We start from the raw sequence: 25,528 nt of genomic DNA, 5'->3' as shown, positions 1-25,528 counted from the left end.
TCTGATATTGTACAGATTGCACACACAGTCAATTTCATGATCAGGGTGTCTAAAAGGTCAATTCTCAAAAAGTAATACATAAAACTAAAGCATTGATCACTCATGAAAAAGTCAAACACACACAGTGTTAAAAGGTACTGAAACGTTTTGAAATCGTACATCCTGCATTGATATTCAGTACCTGATCTAACTGACTCAATGTTTCACAGGACCTCATAAACATTGTCACTTATCACAAGGTATGTCTCACTGTCTCACTGTCTACCAGATAAAAATGGTCCTATAAAGTGTTTGGCAGTGACCACTGTGTGCACCATGAACTGTCGTGTGTTTTTCTCAAGTTGTTCTTAAAATGGAAGATTTTATACATGATGAAACACTACATTTTCATTACTGCTGTTCTGATAAGTCTTTTTCTTCTGTAAAAATACATTTTTCTTTGAGTGGCAGTGTGGTTTATGTTTGCGTAAAATTCTCGCATTCGCCATTTGTTTGATTTTTCCAAAGGCTTGATGAGGCAGCTCGTTTCATGAGTGTTTATCGATAAAGATGCAGAGCCATGTGCAGACATGATTTTTAATACCCTCAGGTAAAATTTCACAGAGACAATTTTTTCCCTCACTTCTGATGGATCATTTTTTCTAGCAGGTGGAACCTTCTCGTCTTAACTTTTCGCCGCAGAGATGAACCTACCGTCCCACTTTAAGAGCACTCACTTTGGTCGGAGGTGCTTTGTCGAATGTAGCTGGGATATTGTAGAGACAGTCCAAACTGAGGCCAATCATTAACCCAGGTACCGCAGTTATTAACATACCTCCAAAGTGGGAAGACTGTGGTTACACATTTATATTTTTTTTTTGTAAGCATAACAATACTACTACTCATTTTTGTGTCTGATCGCAACCATCATACACGTATTCCACATTTTTTTTTTTTTTTTTTACCTAGAGCAGTAAGTGGTTCACTGCCCCCCCCCCCTCCCCCCCAAAAAAAAAACCTTTGGGTCCACCCCTTACAAATCTCAAATTAAACTTGTTATTATCCTACTTTCTTAGTATTACACTACCCACAGTACAAATTCCATCACTTATACTAATTAAATCCATTTTAAGTAGGTAGTAAGTTTAAGTTTTCAAATTTTAAATTTCTATAAGAAGGCCCTCAGCTGGGTCAAGCCCCTCCCAAACAAATGTCCAGGACCCACCACTGGACAGACTCAACGTTATGTCTATGCTGAGATATCAACTAAGTATCTCAATGAATGAACATCAACTGTGTAATAAATCATGTATAGGAACTGCACTGTCATGTAATATCTAATGGAGCTGTGAATATTAATTTTTCATGCAACTTAAATGTAGTGGTCATTGAAACAGTGCTGAGAATACAAAACTGATATTGCAGAAATCCTAAACTTTTTTTGTAAAAAAGTGCTTTTGTCATTTAAAAAAAAAAATGTTGGATCTACTTCTGAAAAATGTATATAATAGCGTACAGTAAACTGAGGCAACACATTTTTAAGGGCATTAATGTTTCGTTGTTATAATTTGTATGTAAGTGGAACTTTTGTAAAAAAAATATGTACTGTGCTCTATCACAATGTGTAATGATATCATGGAATATGTTTCAAGCCTCAGAATATATTGTCATTTAAAATACATTGTTTTTATTGTAAATTCAATCTGCAATTCTTCATTCATAAGATATTGGGTTTGTAAAACATTTTTGACGTGACGTCTAATAAATCGATGAACGCCGGCTGCACGCACGAAAAAGGATGGCTCATTGTCCCTTTACGCTCAATGTACGCTTGCGCCTCATATATCTCTCTTCCACTCGATTGGAACAACCATCGATTTGACTTTTTCGAGGCACATTAAACTTGAAACACTCCCATTCGTTTCCTACGTTTCCTATCATCGTCCTATCCTTATCAGAATAACACAGATTGGAAGAAGTTAAATAACAAACATGTATAAAAGTTATAGTTTAAATAATCTCTTCGTTAAAGTAATAAATATATTTGAATTAATGAGTGCAAATAAAAGTAAATTTATTAATTAAATTGTAGATTTCGTTTCACTTCTTCTTTGTATCCATAAAAAATAGTGATAATTCAATAAAAATGATTCAATTTTATTCATAAAAGAATGCAATCATTTCATCAATGTTTTTTTATGACGTCACGTTAAACTATCATCCGTAAACCGACTTTACAGACAACCAATTTTTTTGTAGATAATAATGCCTATGTTTTCATTGTAAATTATTACATTATAACAATAGTCAATAACAATAATAATGCTGTTTATATTGGTACTCTTGAAGTTCATAAGCATTAAGAAATAAAAATATTTACAAACACAATGTTGTTTGGATATAAATAAACCGTTTTGAATTGCCTGCTGTGACTCTTTACATCACAACACATTAAAATTATTTTAATGTACATTTTGATTATTGTTTTATAAAGTCCCTAAAACATTTTTTATGATCCACTATAAAGTACATATGATTTGACTTTTAAGATAGGCTAGTTTTGTATCTCAGCTGCATTGGCATGGACTAATTAAATTAAACTTCATTAACATGCACAGTAGTAAACATTCATAGTGCCTGCAAAATACAAGTGTATTAAAATGCATCAATTTGGTGAAAATCATCTTTTTTTTTTGTAGTAAATGTATTTTTTTTGTTATATCTAAATACCCACATGTTTTATTGTTATGAATGTCACTGAAACAACGCAGGTAGTAGTGCAGTTTTAACATTAAGAAATTTTGAACCTGTCGTTCTTCTTTCTTCGTGTGTCTTCAGTTTTGAACTAGCGGTTTCTTGGTGGTTTTGGTTAAATTTTTGCCAAAGAAATATATGCCAGTTTTCTCAAATTCTGTTTTCACCAAAAATGTTTGAAAATTTAAACTATTATGAATGGATATAAACAGAAACATTTTTGTGCTTTCCTTTTAAAAGTGATTTATGGCATGGACGAGAAGTTTGGCAAATTGGTCCTCGTTCCCTAAACATTTTTTGCTCAGAATGGACCAGCAGAAGCGAACACAAGGAGAGCAAACTAATAAATACAAGTTATGGAGAGAAAAAAAATTTAAATAATTATATTTTTAACTGACCAAAAGGATTTAATTATTGATTGAATATTTAACAGGTGGGACTTAATTTGTACTACTCCTTATAGAACTATGATAATACCTTAAAATAATTAATACGTACCTTAGTACCGTGATTGCTTATTATAATTTACCATAATATTATATGATATATTGTAATATTTTATATAATATGACTATAATAGGCCTAGGAAACTGTGAAAATTGAAGGTATATATTTTTAGAGAAGTTTTTAAGTCATGGAAAGTGTTCCGAAAAAATTATTCCCAAATCCAATTTTCTCTCTTTTTTTAGTTTTTGTAAAATTATTTTGCTAGAATTAAAGTTAAATAGATTTGTCACAACTTCACTCCTAACATTTTTCCTCGTGGGATCATTATGTTCTTGAATGTTTGGCTCAAAATTTGACCAAAAATTTAAAATTTCACTTTTTGGGAAAAATGACAAATTTTTGAAGTGCCGTATCTCGAGAACTATGGAACGTACCGAGCTGCAGTTGAGCTCAAATTGTGGCATATTTAGTCTTCTTTAAAAACTATGAGACTTGAGTTTTTCTCCACCATGTATACTGTTTAAATTCTAAGCAAAAAACAAAAAGTACGAAAATCTTGCTGTTTTATGTTTTTTGCAAAAATCTCATAATGCACCAGGAAATTATGTTGGATAACTCCAGATTCAAATTCAGCACCGCGAAAAACTTAGAGAATGATAATAAAACAGACTACATGATTTTTTTGCAATGAGTGGCTGTTTTTTTGACACTTTTTGCCTGGGATATAAATTGAAGAGAATAAACTATAAACATGTTGAGAGGACTTGCCCTAATTACAAGTCCAAGCAAGTATTGTACTTACGTAGACTCGCAAGTAGCACAAAAGTTTCTATAGTATCAGGTTTTGTTATTACAGGAATGTAGCCTTAGGAGGGTGCAACCTCTCCACCCAAAATAAGAAAATATAATTCTAAAAACGTTATACGGACATCTACAAGTTACAGAAGTTATGAAAAAAGGCCTGAAATAAAAAGTAAATGCTGTAAGAAATGGAACTCTTTATTTCCAGCGGCCTTTTACTGACTTGCACTTTGTTTTTTTGATGCCTCACTTAAGTTCATAGTTGCACTTTAAATATATTTGGAGACTGTCCACTTAAATCATGAGGAAAATGTTCCACCTTTCGAGTTGAACATTAAAATCGTCATGCTTCTGCTAATAGATCTGTTTTGAATCATATTTTATTTTATTTATTGCATATAAATAATTACCCATAAATATAAAAAAGTAGTAAGAAAATTATATTATAAGGTTCTGTGAAAGTCCTGAAATTGGTTCACCAGGAATTTGTAGATATGCTGTAATGTAATAAAGGTGATAAAATACAGTTAATGATAAGTTGCAGATCCAGAAACTCCTGAATAAAACCTGGAAGGAAGTGAGAGCATATTGTGTTCAGAAACAAATTTTTTCCTCTTTTTTTTCCCTCATAAAAATATCATTTTAACCACTGTGAGTTGGTGAGCCTCAAATGTGTTTGGAAAAGAATGCTAAGTTTATTAGTTTTGAATTTCTGAAAACTAAATTCACTAACTGTATCTTCCAATAGGTCGTTGCGGGAGTATCACTTGTATTGTAGCACCCCACCTGTCCCCCTCCCTGAAAAAATTTACAATGGCACTGGATGTTGCCTAATGGATACTAGTGGCTGGAGGCAAATGTTAGCGAGTAAAGGATTATACTGGGATCTCATTAAAATATTTATCAACCAACAAAGTGTCATTTTAGGTTTTGCACTCTGAAATTAAACGGCAGCTATGTCTTAGTTGTACTTTATCACATATTAATTTATATGGTCAAAACGTTAGTTCAAATGTTACCAAAAAAAATTTTAAGTGAAAGAATGACGAAAATTGCAGTCCGAAACAACTTCTAAGTGTAAAAATTAGTTTTATATAAAAAATGTTTTCAAACATACAAATATTCTCACAAAGATTCCGAAGCACTGCTGTAGGCGGGCGAAAAAAAATGTTTGGGAATTAGAATTACAGATAGTATTTTGACAAAGACCCGAACCGATTTTCAGTAGAACGTGTGCGAAGCAAAGCTGTATTTAGTGCGTAAGTTTAAAAGTTTGATTCCGTGGTCTGCTGTTTTTGGCGCCAGAAACGTCCGAACGGACGTGGCGTGGTACGTCTGGTCGAGCAGCTTGCGCGTCCCGCCGCTAGGTAGCACCACCGCTGCGGCGGCAACGGCTGTGGAGCGGCGAAACGCGAAAGCGTCACGACTCACGCGCGACGCGACGCGATCTCAACAGTCAGTGTGGAGACCAGCGCAGTGTTGGCGGTGTGAGTTCTGTGTGTCTCTCGAAAGGGAGCTGTGCGCTTTGCTGACTTGTTCGTGACATTTGCGGGGTGTCAGGGAGCGTGTTGTGCCTTCGCGTGGGCGATAAAGACTTACGTCTGGAAACGACGCCTCATCTGTTGCTGGTACGGGTGTGACGGCGTTCCACAGGTGTGTTTTGAAAACAGTACACCATGCTGCCTGGACCAAGAATACTAACATACTAGTTTAGACGTTTGTAACCTTTGATGCTACGCGGACATTGCAATCTAATGAAATATTTATTTAGATGCATTCATTCTTTGTTTACATAATCTGTTTACCGGGCTGAAAGGTAATAAATTAAGTCCGTCATTGAAGGTCAATGCGAGTAGAGACAATAGTAGAAGAGTTTTGATTTTTTTTGTTTAAAGAATAAAAAATTGTCGGTCTGGCGTGAATGTGAAATTATCATGAATTATTGAACAAAACTACCCTAATTATTTGCTGTCGTTACGTGATATTATTTTTTTGCTCGATAGGTAAGTATTGGCTTGTATCGCGTATCCAAGTTTATCCCTTGATCCTGATGGCATGATCCTGTTGAACATGATGCTTGCTGTTTTAATTTAGTACGTCGAAAGATCCTGGACATAACAAAAATAATACAATACCTAAATCAATGTTAAGAAGTATAAAAAAATCCATTTTCGAATTTTTATTTGATCTGATAATACGATCGTAGTTCATTGTTTGATCACCATTTTTGTTGTATCCAGGATCTTTCGTGTACTTAATTAAAACAGCAAGCATCATCCACCACAGGATCCATGTATTCAGGATCATGCCACTAGGATCAAGGGATAGGTTTGGATAAGTGATACGAAACTTTTACATTCATCGTACATATACATATTTAAACTTTTAACAGCATCAAGATTTACCACACACACAATAGCGCAGTATGCATTTATCCTATTCCACTGTTTTTGTTTACTTTATCTCCGTATATTCGAGTTTGCATTGACCTTAACGAAATAAATTACTAATACTGATATTAAGTTTATTACTACGGTTATTTTTAAACACTATAAATAAAAGTGTCCTTCCTCCTGTTTTGCTACCAAATGTGCTGTGAAATAATTGCGTGTTTTGTATTGAAACGTAAATTCGTATTATCTGGGGTTTGCATTTTTTTATACTAAAATGTTTTAGATTTGGGCCTATATTATTGACAACGGCTAATCTTGACGCTTGTTCCTTTTTTTTATTTTATGCTACCCTACGCTCAGTAGGCGTACAACATATCCCTGCAATCAAGTTGTTACAAAAAAAATACTGTACCACACAAAAAAAACTTTATCTCATGACGATACACGCTTTATTGCCTCTTATTTTTTTTCGATTATTCAAATCGCCGAAGGGTAGTCATTGTAAAAATTACCGTTAAAAACGTATTTTCACTGTTGCAACATTGATATTCTTTTCCAATACCCCGACCACACCATGACCCCGACTATGAATATTTAAATAACAATAAAAGGCAATTTGTGATCCATGGGACGCTATCATTTGTTCATACATAGTCATAGGGGCGGGAGGGGGGGTTTGGTCTCGAATTACGCCGATTCTGTATTTGTGCAAGACGATCATACTTAAAAGTGTACGTTGACAAGTTGCAGGCATGTATTGCCGTATCGTAAATTCGGAAGTGAATCGTAAGTTTAATGTATACTAATTTCGCACGAACCCAAGTTCATGATCTAAATTCACGCGCCGAGATTTCAACAATCACTGTAATACAGTGAAATGCTTGTGGGGTAATATAGGTACCAGTTGTGCATGGCGTTCAAGTCATTTGTCATTTTGTATCAAAGGAGGGCGATATTTTGAAAAAATATCATACATTATGAGTAAGCATTCTTTCAGAAAGCGTTGTGTCCAGCAGACATGTAGTGGAATTTTGAACACATTGGGAAACGCCGTGACAAAAAAAACTGGTATCGTTAATTACTTCCAGTATTTCATTCCTGTGGATTCCTATTTTTAAAATGTTTTGTTGTCTCTTGACGGTTGATCACTCACGATCTCTCCCCGTCAATCTTATTATTTTTTAAATCCTTACTTGAAAGTGATTCAGCTCTCTGTGGGTCTTAATAGACAAAAATAATCCGTGACCTTTTAGTACGTACTGTTTTTGTTTCTTACGCAGTAGCAAGTCGTCGCTGTTTTTGTCTTCAAAACGAGCCCTTTGATGATGTCTTGGTCGTCGTGGTTTTTTTTTTTTCCGCGTGAAGTTTGCAGGACGTGCGTACGAAACCCTAGCTTTAAATGGCTAACTGCGCGTGACCTTTTGGAGAGTTTTGCGCCGTCGATCTGTAGCAGTGGCGGTCCTTATGGGAGGGGAGAGCGTCCCCCCCTACTCACCCTCCTTACCATTTTTATCCACCAGAACTAAAACAAAAAAAAAAGATATAGAAAATGATCAAAAATAATCTACTCAATGCTGCATCTGATCATGAAGAAGTCGGTTCAATTTTTTTTAAACTTGTGCTGCTTGTTAGTTTAAGGTATGTAAATTGGACGTCAGAAATGCTTTAAAATAATCTAAAAAGGGCTACATTTTTTTTTTCAAATGTTGGGAATCCTCATAATAAATTTCAGTCTTTAAGAACCTACTTGTAAACAGGGTTTTGCTGTATTTATAAAGTGTTCATCGAAGTAACTTTTTTTTTTTTTTTTTTTATACCAATAGGTACCTATCCGGTGTGTGTATAGTGCATTTCACTCGTGAAGACATTAACACATCATGGAACCACTTGTTCGGATGTGTTGTTCGTTGAAAAAAAGTATAAGGCAGGCTCTGTTTAAGTTGAAATTTTGTTGGGATTTTGTTGAAAATGTACTTTAGTAATAGTAAGAATCGATTTCCAAAATATTCTGATTATAGCCTGTGTCATTGTAAAATGTCTCAAATTTGACAGTTCCCAAAAGAAGTACCAATGTTGCAAACTATTTTCATCTGGTTGTCGGAGTTCGTAAAAATACTTAATGTGATGCTTTGCAATTGAACGCAGGCAGTGAATGCTCTTAAATCTGGCGCTTTTGGGCCACGACAGGGCCGCATAATCGAACGCCAGTATAGTTTCAAGGGGAATACCAAGGATGATTTAATAAATTATAATTATATACTCAGTAAGTAGCGTGAACAAAATACACCCAGGCATTGCTGTTTAGAAAATAAAGCTTCTCACATCACGTTGCTTGTATGATCAAAAAAAATCTAACCGGAAAAAAAAATCCGAATGGGAGCACTTCGGTCGGTGCCGGATTAGAGAATGTTTTGAATTGCAGAATACTGGATTAAATAGCTCAAAGTAGAAAAAAAAATATTGGGGGCATTTTTAGGATATCAACCTCTTACTTGGTGCCATAAAATCAAACAATATCAATACTTTATTTTTAACAATACATTTTTTCCCACTTATAATTTGTTAGGATTAGCTAGATACAGCTCCTTGCTTATTGTTTTATTTTATTGGCACTTAGGTTTGGCGGGGGCATGGTTTCACCCAGGGCCGGTGCAATGTAAATTGGCGCCCTAGGCGAAAAACCATAATGCCCCCCCCCCCCCCCCTTCCCGGCCGGACACCACAAAAAAAAATTCCTTGCCTCAAAATACATCACGTAAGCCTAAGATTTTGTCAACAATCAAAAATGTAAGCAGGCTTATGTTTTACTTTTTTACTTATTACAAATCATAAACAGGTCACTGTGGACTTTAAATAATTACTTATATCAATATAAACATTCCAAACTGTTACAAAAATCCAGTTTCATCAAGTTTCAATAATCGTTAATAATATGATATGAGCTGTTGTGTGTCGTGCTGCGCCGCCCCCAGCTACTCGGCGCCCTGGGCGGTTGCCTGGTTCGCCTGTATGGACGCGCCGGCCCTGGCTTCGCCTCCCCCTGGGTTCTAGCACCGGGCCAAGCTGCGCGGCACAGACTGTAGTTGGAATGCACTGTGACGTAATTGGTCTGGAGGCAGCCGGAGCAGTTTCGGGGTCACGTCACGCCGCGCCGACCCCAAGGCAGCTGCGAGCCTTGCAATCACAGTTGCGCAACGCGTCCGGCCCGCAGCGAGGCAGCTGTCTCTTCACGCGGGGGGCCGGGGGAGCTGAATTGTTGCCCCTTGGACGGGCAGCCCTTCAGGATTTTTCTGACAGTGGTGTTTTTGAAAGGTTGTCTGAATTGCTGCCCCTTGGATAGGCAGCCCTTCAGGATTTTTCTGACAGTGGTGTTTTTGAAAGGTTGTCTGAATTGTTGCTCCTTGAATGGGCAGCCCTTCAGGATTTTTCTGACAGTGGATAGTTTAGGTTAGGTTAGATTAGGTTAGGTCACTTTACAAACTAACCACTGTCAGAAAAATCCTGAAGGGCTGCCCATCCAAGGGGCAACAATTCAGACAAGCTTCTAAAACACCACTGTCAGAATAATCCTGATGGGCTGCCCTTCCAAGGGGCAACAATTCAGACAACCTTTCAAAAACACTACTGTTAGAAAAATCCTGATGGGCTGCCCTCCAAGCGGCAAGTTTTCAGGATTATTTAAACTCTTAAAAGAGCGTGTTTTCAGAAATTGGATGGGCTGCCCTTCCAGTCTCTGTACAAATAAACCACTGTCAGAAAAATCCTTAAGGGCTGCCCTTCCAATGGGCAACAATTCAGTCGCCCCGGGGGGCCTCTATACGCAGAGGGTTCAGGCTGGTAGGTACGCGGCAAACAACAACACACCTCCCCCCCACCATCAGTTTAAGGCCCACGCCTACCTGTACATGCATACGGTGTGCAGAGCTTCAGAAGAGAGAAAAATTCACGCGATTTTGAAAACTGCTCAAGATAACAGAATAATGTATGTTTTTCGAAAGAAAAAAACTAAGAATACTCTGAGGACGGACGGGTAGCTATATTTCTGTATTTCGGTTTTAAACTGTATATTTAGAATAGTGAAAATGGTTAAAACGCGTGTTTTCAGGATATTTGTTTAGGCATGGGACACCCGGTGCAGATTCTTGAAAGCACTCAAGGGACTTGAATTATAACTTTATCTTCATTTCTTCACCATATAATGTTATGGTTACCGCTCAGATCTCATTGTTGCACTATGCACGACGAGAAGACTGCGCGCCAGTCCAGAGGAGACACCTCGCTAGAAGCACCAGCGAGCGTCGCGCTTATCATCCCGCCTCACTAACGAAAATACACCACTGACTAATACAAAAAAATAGCCTCTTGTAAGGATATTTAAACAATTTCTGAAGTCTTAAAAAAGTCAGTATCAAAACTAGCCAGTAGATTATCGCCCTTATAGCCTCTCCCGTAAGACCGCCTCAAAAGTATTCCAATAAATAAATGACGCAAACACCGAACTAATCAGAAATATTATATGATGCTTATTGAATAATTTATTTTCATTACTGTCTAAAGCTGTTGAAACGTGAAGGTCTAGGGCTGACAAACGTTTCAGATAAATTTAAAATGTTTATTATGCTGTACGGAATTCAGAGTAAGGTATGGCGCCAATTAGAGAAATATTTAACATAGTGTGGCGAATGCTGTGGGGAGAAAAAAAAAACTTGAGTTCGTAAAGGACAGCCCAATTAATTAGTTATGTTTTATTTATTACTAATGTCTACAACGTACATTTAAATACTTCACTCAAGAGCTCTGTTTACAACAATTAGTCTTACACTGATCATTGAAGGATTATCACTTTCCACTGGAGCTTGGATCGACAGTGGCTCGCTCTTCTGTCCGCCTCTGTCCGCTTCCTTCGCACACTCACCCACACCGCGCCGCAGTACAGTCCCCAACTATCGCTGGCCAGGCCTTCGCTCGCAGGTATCGCCTCCCGATATGGAGTGGAGGAATGATGATTTCCTCTCGTTCAACTAAGGGTTCATTAATAACTTTTTTTTTCCTCCAACGACCATGTCTTCTCTATTATGCCACTCTTGTCTAACCCAGTGGTGTGTTTCGTCTCTATTATCCCAGAGGCACGTGTTTTCTACTGAGACTAGTATTCAAAAATGACCGAACCATGTCACACAGAATAGTCTTCCTTTCAGGACCAGTGGCTGAATGAACCTGATTTTAATGGTTGCTCAGCCAGGGCCGCTTGCCCTCTTCACCTCTCGCTGATCGCACGGGTACCGCCGGTATCACTACCCGAGGGGGAGACACACTCTCTCGCGCGGGTCAACCCCCGCTGGTATCGCTACCAAAGGGACTACTCCTCGTCGGTAGCCAGGCCTCCAGCCGTCGAACAGTCGCTTGGATGCCGCCGCGCTGGTGTCTCCGTTGTCACTCGCCGGTGGGCGGCAGAGACACTCTCCGCTCCACTACACTTATCGCTGCTCAGAGGCGGGGCCATTTTATACCCGCGGAAGCGGCCCTGGTCGGGCTTGGAAACACCCAGACGCCTATGTTTGACGTCGCGAGTGTCCCTGACCCGACTCATCCCCCCCCCCCCCCCCCCCGAGGCGACGACCCCAGAATTCTCCAGACGTCGGCCTACAGGCCGTCTTTGAAGCATGGGCGTCGCAACCGGGGGGGACCGGGGGGGGACGACACGTCCCCCCCCCCCCCCAATAATAAAAGTCTTCAATTTCGTCCCCTCCAATAATATATTTAGTTTCGTAGTTATATTAAAAAATATGATTTCTGTGATATAACCCATATGTTGCGCATGGTGCATTTAGTCCACTCGTGGTAATGTGAGCACTTTTTAATTCGATCTTCGTGTAAAATCAAAATCAGGTCCGAAACCAACCCCCCCCCCCCCCCCTAAAACCAGAAAACCGAGACGAGTCGACCCGATCTGATCAATTAAATTATATATTGCAACCAACTATAATTAGAATATTTAAGAAAGAAAAATGCCTAAAAACCCACCTTTTTGCGCCTTCAAACCCCAAATATTCCCGGGGGAGGACCCCCGGGCCCGCTTTTTTTCCCAGGGGATGGATATTCTTCAACAACTTAATCAATTAAAGTCCCCCTCCCCCCCCCCCCCAAAAAAAAAAAAAAACATCCTTGCGACGCCCATGTTTGAAGCCCCTAAAACTGGTCGGCCCGCGCTGCACGAATGACAGGTTGAGCAAGGAAGGCTGTGACTGACAGGCCGCTAATGGCCTGGACACCCCTCGCTGGGCGTGTAAGGTAGTAGGTGGGGGGGGGGGGGGGTGGGGGGGGGGGAAGGGTCCGTCGCCTCCCGGATCCCGCCCGTGGCAGCTGGCGGCCAGCGTAACAATAGTCGCAGCAAATGCACCGTAGAGAAACGAGAAACAAAAATTATTATATATCAGAGTTCCTCGCAGGGTCACAGTTTCGGGAAAGTCAGGGGAAATTTTCTCGAAATCCTGGGAAAAGTCTCGAAAATTCCCCACCGTGTGTAGTATTTTGAGGGGGAAATGTCATGCCCCAGTCCATCACTCAGTAAAATACTTTTTTTTTTCATATGGTGTTTTGTTGCATGACCATACACGCTATAAATTTGCGTATACTATGTTATGTTTGAAATAAAGCAAATGAAGAGAGAACTAGGCCAGCTATGGGAATGGTGAAGCATGGAAATTGCAACATTAAAAAAAAATTTGATCAGAGAAGAATCAGGAAAGTTTTCTTAAAGAATTGTGTGGCTATCCTGTTCTCAATGACTCTGGCACTACACACTAGCGTGACGCAAGAGTTCAGAAAAAAAATTCCAAATATATAAACGAGAAAAATTTAAACATTGTATGACTCTGCACACATGGGATAGAATAACACCAGTTTATTGTTATTATAAAGTTTCATAAAGTTCAAAAACCCATTAAAATTAAAATAATACTACGTAAAAAAAGATATATGATATGTGCCGCCAATTCCGAATTAGGCTGCCTTGAACAAAAAAATAAAATAAAACGGAAATGCTTGTGTAAATTTGGATAGTAATTACGGATTTTCAAGAGGGCGACTGTTTTCAAATGGCTAAATATTTTTATTAAAATTTTATTATATAATTTTTTTTATTTTAACAATTTTCCCGAATTTATAATTTAATATTTACGGATTTTCAAGATGGCGGCCGTAACGAAAATTGTAAATGTTATGTAAAAATTAAAAAAAGGTGGTCATGACATCCTAATTGTCAAGATCATAACCTCGGTGGCTTAGGGTGGCTTGCTTTTAGAACTCTTACGCCACTTTTAGGATATTTTGTTTGTTTTTTCTAAGGCAAAAGTCTTTTGAGGTTTTTCGAATTTTGTACGGGTTTTTACCCTCGAAAATTAATTTTTTTAATTTTTAATTTTTTTTTTTTTTTAGATTTTTCCTATAAAACTGGAATATATTGGCAGATGTTTGGCCAATTTTGAGTCATATTTGCAACTTTTGGAAAATTTTGAAGGTCACAGTAAAAGGTCAAGGTCATCCAAGATGGTGGACATTGGCTCCCATCTCCACAATCCTACTACTGCCGCAGTAGGAACCAAAATTTATACTACTATCCCATATTGCTACTTAATTTCTCACTACTCAAAAATGCAGTTAATTTTTTTTTTAAATTCTATTTTAGGCTTACAAGTGAAAATTCCTACCGTGAAATTGCACGATATGCCCGTGAATGATCGGGGGTGAGTGAAACTTAGACTTTTTGACGCGTCAGGTGGTGAACAGTCAGCCTAACAAATTTTTGATACATCAATTTTTCTTTCTATAAAAAACGTCTGTCCGGTACTCTTGTATCTTTTTAGACACTAAAAAAAGTTCTGTTATCGATATAACTGGCGGGCAGCAAAAGGCCGTAAAATACAGGAATATCTTTGAAAACTTCGCCTTCTGTAAACTGTTAGGCTGGGTTTATAAACAACGCAAGGAACGCAACGACGCAACAGCGCAACACGCAGCCAACGCAAGAAAGTTACAGTAGTTTATAAAGCACGCAAACCTGCAACCTGCAGCTTAAAAATGCAAAACAGTTTAAAACATATTTTTAACCCGGACTATTTTAATAATTCATATTTATAACGAAAACAAAATAAATTGTCAATTTTTATTTTAAAAAGTTATTTTCTGTCTCTGTGAGAATGTTTAACAAGTGTGTACATTATAAATATAATAAAAAGAACTTCGTGTGCTTCTATGTGCACATCTCTTCAAATATGGCCTTCGAAAAAGCAAGCCAAAGCGCAAGGAAGTTGAAAGTTAAACAATACTTGCGTTACGCTATGCGTAATTTATAGACTGGTACTCTGAAATGTGATTTCTGAACATTTTGCGTCTTGCGTTTTTTGCACTCTTGCGCTCTTGCGATTCTTACGTGGTTAATAAACCCGGCCTTAGGTCCGTTATACAATGACACGGAAACGGACCTAAAATGGAGACGGATCTCACGTAACAGATTTTCTAAAATAGCACGCAGACGGAGACGAACCCGTACGGATCAGCTCGGTGATGCTGAGCTCTTCCGTTTGCGTTGCTCCGAGTGACCAATAGAAGCCGAGTTGTTGAATGTTTGTTTATGTTATAAATACGTTAAAATTTGTTTCAAGCACAAGAATATAAGACTATCTAGTGTTTTATTATTACTTTGTCGTTTATTTTTATTGTACATGTGAATTCTGAACGAGCTATATTCTAGAAACATGTATTTTTAAAATCAAATTAACATTTCGTAACCTTGAAATGCAATCTTATTGGTTGCCATTTGTTACGTTTCCCGTGCATCGTGGAAGCAGCAGACGCGACAGTGAAATGTTTCGGAGGATCCGTCTCCTGTTTACGTGATCCGTTTCCGTGCCTGGACGATTTTTTTATTACTATTTTAGTTTGTGTGACGCCAGGTCCTGGCAGACACTTCTCATCACGTTCGTTCTCGCCCGAGGCAGGGTTTCGCGCGGATGAGACAACGTATTGCTGAATCATGCTGTCTGGAATCGCGAATGGCGCAGAGGGGGACGCACCACAACGCCGAAATGCCAAATTGACCACAACGCCGACAGCTAGAAAACTGCTGTGTACCACAACGCCGAAATACACTAACGCCGAAAAATGTCATTGCAGGACTGCCACAAAGGTTAGACTAGGTTAGGTTAGGTTATATTACGATAGGCTAGGCTAGGATATGCTTGGTTAAGTTAGGTTAGGTTATATTACGCTAGGTAAGGTTAGGTTTGATTGTGGTATTTCGGCGTTAAGGTACTTTTAAGAAACACACACAAATTCATTTAGTTGTTATTTCGGCGTTGTGGTACACGGCAGTTTTCTAGCTGTCGGCGTTGTGGTCAATTTTGACGTTCGGCGTTATGGTATTTCGGCGTTGTGGTAACGACCCGGCGCTGAGGACCCTATGCGACAAGCGAAATATCCAATCTCTCTTCAAATAGTGACGCGATTCTCACAGGTCCCGTGTTTTCCCAGCAGGTTAGTTTACTGTTTGTTTGCAAACCCCGCACCACGACATCCCTGCTGTGCGGACGTAATCGCGCCGTCTCGTGTGTTGGGACGTGACTGATATGAAACGGCCCGCGGTCGGGGGGCATGCTGACTCTTGATAACCGCAGAGATTTACAACTGGGTCACAATGCAGTTCGCTAGAGCCCTGCTGTAAAACACCTGCAGCGTTCTACCGCTACCATTTCCAGAGAATCCGAAGGTTAACTTTCTGGTAACGTTCGCTCAGCCACAAAATATGAGGTTTCCCCCCGACTTTTATTTTTCATCTGTGTTTTATTAAATACAAACATATTAGCTGAAGTCTCCTGTGTTACCTAGGCGGAACACATTATAATTAGAGACCTGAAAAATTCGCGGGTTCATTTCGTGTTATGCTAAAATTCAAATAATTATACCTTAGTGCTCTTTCTGCCATTGGTTCACTGTTAATTTGGAGGACTGAGGGCTAATTAGAGACCCTCACTCATAGAAGTGTCGAATCACAGGCCGCCCAGTCGAGACGACTCACAAGTCAGCAGCCAATGAACAGTTGGCATTTGCCCGAGTGTGTAGAGGATATTGGAGTGTATCCTGGAAGTCATTGAACCCGCGAATTTTTCCGGTCTCTAATTATAATATAAAGAACCTAGTTTCAAGTTTGTAGGACATGCACTTGAAAAACGTGAATTTTTGATTTTAATGTCCCATTCATTGAATGCACAATCTCGGAGTGTCAGGACTACGCATCAGAAAAAAACCGGGTTGCCAACCTTCAATTTAATTTTGTGGGAAGGCAGGTAACCCCTAGACAAGAAGTGACAGACGCACCAAACGATAGCGCCGTTCAAAATTCAAGGCAACGCCATCTATTGACGTTGTTATAAACTAAACTGTTATTAGCGTCTTTAGTTCGCTAGCGGCCGCGTGCTTCACTAATTGGATGGGTTTCACCAAGGAGAAGGATAGGAAGTTGCCAGACCTTATTATATGACAGTGTGGCGGACATAAATAAATGACTGAAACTCATTGTTTGTGTAGCTATGACCTACCTCCCATGATTGTATATTATAAAACTGAATCTACACCTTATTTCACTCCCTTAGTGATGGAATTCCATTATTATTTGTAGTCTATGTCACTCTCCAGCCCATTAAATACCTGTATGCAAAAAATCATGTCGATCCGTGGCTCCATTGTTGCGTGAAAGAAGGACAGACAAACACACTTTCACATTAATTATATATTTATTAAATATTATGTCATAGCTTCTGATTACTAATTAAGAAAAAGATTATATGAAAACTTCCGATAAAACCGAAATAACACCGAAATGTAAGTTAATATTCTATAAAGCACCGAAATGCAACCATTCACCATGAAATTAATCAACATTTTTGATCAAAATTTAACTCAAACCACAAAAACGTAATATTTAATCAAATTCAATGAATGTGATGTATTCAAGATGAAGTTTTAACAAAAATGTATGTGGCCTACTAAGTAGATTGGAAAATTCTTTTTACTCTTTTTGACCTTAAAACTATTACTAGCGACTCGTTTTTACATTAAGACGTTAGTACATTTTTCAAACAAGTATTTGCAAATTTATTTTTATTGTTACGAGTGCATCATCTATCAGTCAAAATGACACTGTTTTGGTGAAATAAGTATTATGAAACATTTATGTGTCATATGTGTTCAATAATATTCTATATTTATGACTAAACATATTTCATAAAAAATAAAAAAACAATAACACAGATCTCGCCTGCTTTAAAAATGAAATTAGTTTAAAAATAAAACCATAAAATAGTGTCTCTATTAATATGTAAATTTGAATTATATTTTAGACTAGTGAATAGGCTACTAATATTTACTAAAATAACATTTACAAATTAACTTTATTATGTATGTATTTCAATTTAATCATATGTCTTATTTTACTGACAGGAATTCTTTTTTTATGTACTAGCTTCTAGAATCGCGTGTTTTTTTTTTTTTTGTGGGTGAGAAATTAAACTACTGGAGTTCCATCTAGAGAAAAAATCGTTTTAACTTAGCACAATAGCAAAAATACAGATATGTAGATAATGGAGACATGGCTATCACGGAAGAGCAAAATAAAAGTAATGACGTTTTACTTACTAAATGTACGGTTGAGAGGTGTGTGTGTGTGTGTGTGTGTGTGTGTGTGTGTGTGTATATATATATATATATATATATATATATATATATATATATAAGAAACTTGACGACATTCAACTCCTTTGCATTAATGTATTAGACTTGTAAATAAATAACAACTTCGTATAGCTATCATAATTGCAATTTTCATTGGCTTTTTTTAACGGAAATATGGGTGACTATTGAACAGTCATAAATTTTGTATTAATACTGGCCTAGGTGGTAGGTGTAACATTTTTTTCCTGGTTGAATGCATATTTTCATTGAAAAGAAAATCCTTTGAGAAAGCCTACTTTCTCTCTTCCCACAACAGGTTAGACTTCGCTTTGTTGACTCTGAAACCGGTGACTTCGAGTGAAAGGTGTCTCTTGGCAAACTATAATTTAGGGGAGTTTTCTAACTAATGACGGCTTTTTATGTTAATGACGTACACACGTTCACAAAAAAAAAAAAAAACCCGCGGAACTGTGACGCGTGACAGTTATAAGTTCGTCGCAGAAACATTCGCCGCGTCGAAAGTTAGCGTTGGGATCTAGAAAGTCAACACTATGAGTTAGAAAGTAAACTTTATAATTTAACATTTCGTGCAGCATGGTTAGGTGATAAAACTTAACTGTTTAAGACGTGGGCTTACCAAATCTCGAGCGACTAACTTCTGCCAAGATAGCAATATATTACTGTACAGTACTATATACTGTATACTATGCATAGAGACCTGCAAAATTCGCGGATTTCGTGATATGCTACAATTCAAATAATTATACCTTAGCGCTGCTTCTGCAATTGGTTCACTGTTAATCTGGAGTAATGAGGGCCAATTAGAGACCCTCACTCATAGAAGTGTCGAATCACAGACACTCAGTCGAGACGACCCACAAGTCAGCAGCCAATGAACAGGTGGCATTTGCCCGAGTGTGTAGAGTGAAGTAAAGTCTATCCTGGAGGTCATTGAACCCGCGAATTTTGCAGGTCTCAAACTATGCAGCACCCGTCAGTGACGGTCGCAAGGAGGGTTAGAGGGGATATAATCCCCCCCCCCCCCAAAAGGTATGAAAAATTTGCAAAACATCAGTGAAGAAAGTACGTTACAGCATGAGAAGCCATTTCGTCTACGGCTAATACTGTAGGCCCATATGTCAGTGTCAGTAGTAATGTAGGTTTATTTTTAATGTATGTATTAATAATTTTATTGTTTTTTTCGAAATTCCTTAAACAAATTCCTGTAATCGCCACTGGCACCCGTGTGCCTAAAAGACTTGGCAACATCGCATACGTATAACTAGATAACACTGCAACTTGACAACAGACCAGTGTGTCTGTGCGCGGCTTTGCGCCGCCGCTGTGTGTTTTTTAAACTTGCCCGCTACGCTAAGGTGTGATGAACAATCTGAATAAGCGTGAAGACCGTTAAGGCTGGCTCCAAGATATTGTGTCTGGCTCCTGAACTTGTGAGATTTTTTAGAGGCCTTGGTTTGGGATAACCTTTCTGCAATATTCTAACGGACGACGGATATGAATTATATTTTAGTGTTTTTTTAGCAGGTATATTAACTTTCCCATGTTTCTTACGTATGACCTCTGAGGAGAGTCAATGACTCCTTACGAAAAAATACGAAATTTACTTTTAAAAAAAATAATGCCTACATGACTCTTTGGGATATAACTCGGATTCGAGACAGTGGTTTTAAGACTCGGATTCGAGGAAAAGTGTTTACCACCCATCACTACCATAAACCAAACTTATTATTTTATTTATTTATTTTCACTTTACGGAGAGATGGCGCGCCTAATTTCTCGGAGTATTAAGGTAGCTTAAAATCTATCGAGAAAAAAATATATATAATGGCTTGAGTAGTTCGTGGTTAAAAAATATTATGTGTCATTGAAAATGTTTTTCTTTTCTCACTGGCAGGAAGATAAACACGCGGACGTGGTAAAAATACAAACGCTGCGATTACATCAAGTAGCCTCGGAAAACTCGTTGAAAGCTGTTAGACTCGAGTCCCGTCTCCCATGTGACCTTGAACGTTAACGGGACGCATCGTGTGCCGCGCTGTTTGAACACCTCTTTTTTTTATGGCGTAGTTTAAAAATTGCCGTTAAAAAGATTTACCTTTACCTACTTTTTGATGTGTAACATCTTAAGCTCTCGGTGTACGGCATTCGGTAGGAGTGATTTCTTGAATGGAACGGAAGTCGCATGGAACGGAAATATGTAACCACAGTGCTGCCATCTGTGGCGAATGGCGCGAACCATAGTTCACAAAGCCAAAGGGAAACCTTAAAGAATTCAGGTTCAAAGCCGGAGTTTAGTAATGTTTTTTTAAAAATCTTTTTAGCTTTTATCAGAGCCGTTTCATTATTTAGTTAAAAATTTCGCTCTGCAGATGGAATGATTCGATAGTCGACAAAGCTGCTCTGGCAACGAATTCTAGCTGCGACTGCGGAAACTATACGTGTGATTGGCGTCCAGGAATTTAGTTGAAAAAACACAATTTGCTTATGTTTATCAAACGCGGCATTATTTTTAAGATCTTCTACATTAAATTTCGTGTCCGAGTTTCGTATTATAAGTGTATTTGCAACGTGATAACACATGTATTTGCTCATTATTGATGTTGTATGTTAAACATCTCTGGTGAGTACTGAAAAACTAGCTCAATTTTGTTTTTACTGAGTTAACTTGGGTTCTTGCTTTTCTAAGAGCTATTGTAAATATTGCTTTACGTTACAATCGCTGACTGATGAAATTTTTTTGTCGGTTAATGTGCCAATTTATGACTTTCGTTCCTTCCCGAAAATATTTCTAGTCTTGCTGTGTGATAAAACATGTACGTGTGTGTGCACAGCCATTCGGCGGAAGAACAAGGGTTCCGAATGGCCGGGCCAAATAAGGCGATGACTTCTCTTGCGGAATTGGCCAATCACACTTGAAGAAATTGCTCGTGCGGAGACGACAATTTCATTGCACTGACCCTAAAGCAACCGGCTCTGGCAGTTTCTGGCTGTGATCGTGTAGGGCACGTCCAGAGGGCTCCCCTTCCCCGTCGAAGGGCGGACGTAATGAGCGACGACACCTAGTAGAGGTTGGTTGTACTTCGGCCAGGACACAGGCTCTCTGGGGTGTCTGAAGGGGGAAGCCTTCATTTCACAGACGAGAGAGCCACACCCGAAGTTCCCCGAAGTTCATGCTAGCTTTTTTCTTCTCCGTTCTATCTCATTGTATAAACCGGTGTGGCATTAAATTTTCCGGTCGATTAGGATAGGTTAGCTACATTATAAATACTTTAAAACATTGTGAATGGTTGGTTATATTAGGTAAGTATAGCTACATTAAAAATACTGTAAAGATCATTTTATGGTTGCTTAGCAAATAACTTTTTTAATATGTAGCTATCCAGCGCTAGGAAACTGTTTACATGATTTCACAGTATCTTTAATGTAGCTATCCTAACCAAATCAACCGTCCACAATGTTTTAAAGTATTTATAATGTAGCTGACCTAACCTAATTGACCATTAGTTATCATGAGTTACAATGAACAAAAAAAACAACCGAAGATGCACGAACGGGCGTTTGGCTCTCTTGTATGTGAAAAAAAAGGCTTCCCGTCTGAGGGGTCCCATAGAAATAGAAGTGATAGGCGCCTGTGATACTAGAAGGATTAGGTTAGCTGAAAGGTTTAAGGGGGGGGGGGGTAGAGGGCAATGATGCTGAAATGGGTTGCCTCAGCCCCTCACTGTAGCGCCTCCTCAAATACCTCTAAGTTGAAATGACATGGCGTATCCATTTCCCTACGCCTATAGGGAGCTTGTGTGGGCGGATTCAGCACTTATGGGAGTCCATGCCATAAGTCCAGCACGTTAAACCATTGCAGCTCTTCTGTTGCAGTAATGCCTCTATTCCAAATAGACGCGTACTCTTCCGCTTAAAAAAAAAAAAAATTGGTTGTCTGTAAAGTCGGATTTACGGACGATAGTTTAACGTGACGTCATAACAAAATATTGATAAAATGATTGCACACTTTTATGAATAAAATTGAATCATTTTTATTTTAATAATAAAAGAATAAATACTTGAAATTATACTAGTAATCAGATTTTTAAAATTCAAGAATAATTAACCTTTATTGCCGAAATTCTTGTTGTAATAAGCAATGAAAACCACATTAACTTTTCACTTCACTTTATAAACAGTCGACGAAATAGTTCACGTGTAGATGACTTGTAATCAATTTTAAAAACTGGCGTTTAGTTATAAAGTTTAAATATAATTATGAACAAGTTTTCATATAAATAACTGTAATCAAATATCTATCATCAATTATATGAATCACCATCATTTTTTAAATTGTAACATAACCTATTATTACTGCACTCGCCAACAGCGTAACGGAACACAGCGTAACGGAACAATGAGCGTAATGGGACACAGCGTAACAGAACAATGAGCGTAACGGGACAGCGTAACGAAACAATGTGCGTAATGGGACAATTTTTTCGTGCGTGCAGCCGGCGTTTAGACGTTGTCACGTCAAAAAATACAGTTTTTGTTTTTTGAACCGAAAGCTCAGAAGTCGTATATGTACTATAGTTACTACACCAGATGGAGCAGAGAACTACAGGTATGAATGAACGATGAATGGGGTAGTTTCCTAAAGGGGGGAGAACATGGAATCGAAATTTTTTAATCGTAACAACTTTCTGTCGTTTAATTTTCAAAATTTGGGTCCGGTTAAGCATAGTATATAATTTAGTGGAATGCCTGAAGTTAATAGTGACTGACTGCTTAAAACCGTATCCCCTGTGAAGCCGTTGGTGTTAAGTATTTAATTAATTCTTGGGAATGATTACAACTGTAATTAATGTAACACTGACCATATACACTATTCTCTGGTTTTTGAAAATCTCTTAATGTGTAATCATTGACTTGACGAAGGCCACTTTTCAATAATAAATGATAAAACGTTATTGCACAAAAAACTTTTGAAACCAATATGGCGTTTTTTTTTTGTTTCTGTCTCCATCTTGATTATTTTGACAGTGTACTTTCGTGTGTTTCTACTGATGATTTTTATTGAATGCACAGTATTAATATGCGTGAAAACTTATGAATGATTTTATTAAGCCAGCAAAAGCTTATTTTGATAAAAGATCTTTAAAGGCTATAAAACACCCGTTGACTTGATAAAATCACATATATCCACGTCGCATAGTGATATTATGAACTCAAATCAAATCATGGAATGCAGATTTCTCCCTACTCTTACCTTTAGCATTTCTTCTTTTCGCTGCGCACACGTGGAAATAAACCTGGGTATAGTTATATTGGGTGCATGATTGATTTTATTTCAATTTTGATATTTCTCGAAATGACATCCAACACATTCGCTACACTTCAAATACAAACGAACATTTGCTTTTTGAAAGTGTTAAGTATTTGAAATCCAGTTGAAGACGAATAGTAAATAATTATTTTAGATTTTTGAAATTTCAAATATTCGCACAGGCCTTGTTGTTTTGCAAATGATATTGAGGAAATAGGTAAATGCCAAATTTGAGACAAGGGACGTGACAGCCCTCTCTCCTGAATAGTATTTTTGAAGTGAAAACTTCTTTAGCCGCGTTGAGCGATTTTTGGTAGGGGCAAAACTTATGGGTTCGCGTCACCGACATGCTAGTGACGTGTTGCGCCAGACTGGCGAATCGCAGCGGCCTGTGTACATGTATACGCATATATACACTAATACATTGTATATACTCGACTGTATCATGTGCGTGTTGGACTCTCTTTTGGTTGGGTAAAATCTTGTGAGTTCGCATCACAGACATGCTGTAGTAGCAGTAAGTGAAGTTAATTGTGAATACATGACCTAGGTCTGACATCAATGGTATTTCATAGCTAGGTAATGAATTTTTACGTAATTTTCACATACCACTGACATCTGTTGTGACTAAAAAATGATGTAAGGATAAATGATATCATGCTGACATCGTACTGATATAATACTAAAATAATTTTATTACGTACATTTGACGTAGAAATGATGTCATATTACTAGGGGCAGGCATTTTTCGCGAATAAATCGGAACGCCTATTAGACTGCAACAAGGTATGTCCGCACCAGCGGTTTCTTCCTTGTGATTGGCGGCCGTCTGCGAGAGAAGTCGTTGCCTTATTTGACCGAGCCACTCAGGACCCGTTTGCTTCCGCACTGAATTACTGTGATTGGTGTTTTAACCATTGACATGCGCCTGAAAGGAACTCGCCCAGTCACGAAACACAGACGACGATACAGTGTTTCAACTTTCAGCTGGTCACGGAATATTTTCGGAAAATATGCATGGCCCTACATATTACACATTCAAAAACAAAGTTTTAAGTTTTCACTTCTGTTGACAGTCCCCGTGACTAGCTATTTTTATTTTTATGTACACACATTGAAGCCAGTGTGCGACTGTCTTTCAGTCAACGTAAGAGCATTTATTTATTCGCACGAAGTTCGAGAGGTGTTTTTGCGGGTCGGTTCCTTCGTGATCGAGTAACGGAACGCGGCCCCTGCATGGCCCCGCGGCAGCTAGCTCCCCCGAGCTGTTGTCTAGCGGTCTAGCGGGACTGAAGGCGTAATACCGCTCGCTTGTCTGGCTATACGCGTGGTTACCTCTCATATCTGCGCCCAAGTGCGTCGCTCGCTGGTGCTTCTAACGCGGTGTCGCTTCTGGACAGGGACGCACCACAACGCCGAAATACCACAACGCCGAAATACATTAACGCCGAAAAATGTCATTTGCAGGACTGCCACAAAGGTTAGGTTAGGTTAGGTTAGGTTAGCACACAAATTCATTCAGTTGTTTTTCATTTTGCTCCTGTGCCTCCCCCCCTCCCCGCATCAACATTTTTCGGCGTTACCGTATTTCGGCGTTGTGGTACACAGCAGTTTTCTAGCTTTCGGCGTTGCGGTCAATTTGGCATTCGGCGTTATATTACGTTCGGCGTTGTGGTATTTCGGCGTTGTGGTATTTCGGCGTTGTGGTATTTCGGCGTTGTGGTAACGACCCCCTCTGGACTGGCGCGCGGTCTTCTCATCATGCATTGGCCTAACTGTGAGATCTAAGCGGTAACATAATGTGGCGGAGAAATGAAGATAAAGATCTCATGCAAGGCCCTTTGAGTGCTTTCAAGAATCTCTACCGGATATATGATATGAAGTTAATTTTTTTCAACATTTAAATTTTTAATGCTTAACTCTACAGGTCTATTTATTTGTATAGGTCTGTATGTATATATAGCCCTTGTAAATCCACATGTGAATGAAGGTAGAAAAAAAAATTTTTGTTTGGTTTACCTATATCAGTAAGTAGATTTTTTTTATGCTCCATACTTCTAAATTAATCCGCGTCGCGCTGTTGAAGCGATAGACGCGA

At 38.5% G+C, this 25,528-nt stretch overlaps 1 protein-coding gene across 2 annotated transcripts in view; it reads left to right on the top strand.

Annotated features, from left to right (window-relative positions):
- Window positions 1-5,411: 5,411 nt before the first annotated feature.
- Window positions 5,412-25,528, top strand: part of LOC134538320 (uncharacterized) — a 145,506-nt gene continuing 125,389 nt past the window's right edge. For both annotated transcript variants that reach the window (XM_063379533.1, XM_063379532.1), the window contains exon 1: window positions 5,412-5,634. The gene's annotated coding sequence lies outside the window, so the exon portion shown is untranslated. The remainder of the gene's footprint in view (window positions 5,635-25,528) is intronic.

The sequence above is a fragment of the Bacillus rossius genome, chromosome 13, assembly GCF_032445375.1.
Source record: "Bacillus rossius redtenbacheri isolate Brsri chromosome 13, Brsri_v3, whole genome shotgun sequence".
NCBI classification, from domain to species: Eukaryota; Metazoa; Arthropoda; class Insecta; order Phasmatodea; family Bacillidae; genus Bacillus; species Bacillus rossius.
Note: the sequence above shows the minus strand (reverse complement) of the source record. Positions and strands in the feature narration are given on the sequence as shown.